Source organism: Octodon degus, unplaced genomic scaffold, assembly GCF_000260255.1.
Source record: "Octodon degus isolate 3935 unplaced genomic scaffold, OctDeg1.0 scaffold00146, whole genome shotgun sequence".
NCBI classification, from domain to species: domain Eukaryota; kingdom Metazoa; phylum Chordata; class Mammalia; order Rodentia; family Octodontidae; genus Octodon; species Octodon degus.
In genome coordinates this window covers 1,211,722-1,214,028 of record NW_004524722.1, presented here as the reverse complement: position 1 = coordinate 1,214,028, position 2,307 = coordinate 1,211,722, and positions in this window count along the sequence as shown.

The following is a 2,307-nucleotide window of genomic DNA, read 5'->3' as shown; positions in this document are numbered from 1 at the left end:
TTTTCTTTTTTTTTTCTTTTTGAGTCAGTGTTTCACTTTGTAGTTCAGACTGGCCTCAAACTTGCAGCAGTCCTCCTGCCTCAGCCTCCCAAGTGCTGGCATGAGCCACCACGCCTGGCTACATTTGTATTTATTTATTTTTTTACATTTGTATTTAAATTAGTGAAGCTTGAATTAAATTAGAACACAGTCCTTAATTACAGTAGTCATATTTCAAAGGCTCAATAGCCATGTGTGCTTGGACAGAGTACATACAGAACATTTATGGCCAGACATATAGCTCAGTAGCACAGCATCTGCCTGGCAAGCAGGGTGTCCAGAGTTCAAATGACCATACCTGTGGAAGACCTCCTGGGCAACTCTCCTTCAAAGAGGAAAACTGTCTCCATTTTGGATCGATTGTCTCCATTTTCATGGATTGCCATGTGCAGAGTTGGCTAGGATTTTTCCTTATCCCTTCTGTCAGATTTTATCAGCAGCAATGGTGGCAGCACAGCAGAGAAGCAGAAATAGGTGTGTGGAGGGCTTTATTCAGTTTGAAGATATGGAGAGAATCGAGGGCACAGAGGGGCAGACCTGAGACAGGGAGGACAAGACTTCATGGACTTTCGCTAGGGACAGAGGTTGAAGGGCAGGTTCACAGGCGCACAGGGAGCTGACGGGAGGCTCCCTTGTGTGGGCAGGAAAGATAAAAGAAAGTTGTACCCAGGGCTGGAGTGGGGAAGGAGGAGGAAGTGGTCATCAGCAAGATAAGCTGTTGTTTTGGGGATTCAGCCCTGTTGGATCAGGGCCACAATAATTCAACAGTTCGTACTCCACCGTAACCTGTCTCCTTCAGTTGGCCTTAAGCAATGTGTACCAGGCCAGCTGAGGTGCTGATGGTAGTCTTTGAAGGCAGCAGGCGTGTTTCCTGGACCCTCTCCCCTTTGTGTGAGCCCTGATGAGGCAGGATGAAGAGCCAACTCTCTGTGCTGGCTTCTGGGATGGAGCCTCAAGGTAGAGGCTATGACTTCCGGGGGCTTCAAAGATTACACATCAGAGCTGAAGTACTAACCTAAAAACATTAGATACTATCTCCGTTGTTATGCAGATTACTCCCCCTGCGTATCCACTCTGCATATTGCAGAGCTGATCTCTTTTTTTTTTTTTTTTGGCTAAACCTGGGATTGAACTCAGGCCCTTGCGCTTGCCAGGGAAGTGCTTATTCTACTAAGCCATCTCCCCGGCCCTGGAAGTTCTTGAGTACATAAAAAAGTAGTTGGCCTTCTCACTGGCAGGCATAACTTCCTCTCTATCTACCTGACAATAAATTCTACCTAGGGAGGGGTGTACAGGGTGTTCAGGATCTCACTACTAGATTGGATTCATAGTGATCCATCTGTTCACAGCCTCCCAAGAGCTGGGATTACTGACACGTGCCACCACGCCCAGTCTCAATTGCTGTCTCAGCGCATCCTGGGGGCAAGGCTGGCACCATAGGCCCAGGAATCGAACCCCTGGCCCCTGTGCCTGCTTGTAGGTGCTTTAATCTGCTGAGCTATTCTACCGAGGCTTCAAAAAAATATAATATAATATAAGATAATATATATATATATATATATATATATATATTTGGGTCTTTATGCTGTGGGTTGCACTAGATGTGGTAGATTGGAAGTAACTCATTACAGTTTCCTTGCGATTACAAATATAAACTTCCTGGGCTGCAACAAGGACCAGGAAGGGTTCACTATACATAACCAAAAATTTTTTTTTAAATATATCTACAGAAAATTATTTTAAAATTTTTATTTATTAATTTATTTGATTCTGAGAATTGAACCCAGGGCCTTTGCACTGAACTACATTTTCAGCTCTTTTTATTTTGAAACAGGGTCCCACTATATTGTTCAGTTGCAATGCTACTAGCCTCAGCCTCGCAGAGAGTAGGGGTTACGGTTGTGTGCTGCTGTGCCTGGCTACATACCTGCAGAGGGTATTGTTACAGGGCAGCACTGCTATAGGCAATGGGTGGGGCATTAAATAATTTTGGCGGACACAGTCATGCTTGCATTTGGACATAAAGAATTTGTCAGGCCTAGTGGTGCATACATGTTATTGGCAGCACTTGGGAGGCTGAGGCAAGAAGACTTCAAGTTATTGAAGTCTTCTTGCCTCAAAGTCATCTTTGGGTACATTGTGAAGTCCTATTTCAAAAAGAAAATATCACTGATGGTAGCATGCAGTATGGCACAAAGGGAGAAAAAAGATATTTGTCTGACCGTTTATTTTTAATTTTTTTTTGGCAGAACTGGGGATTGAACTCAG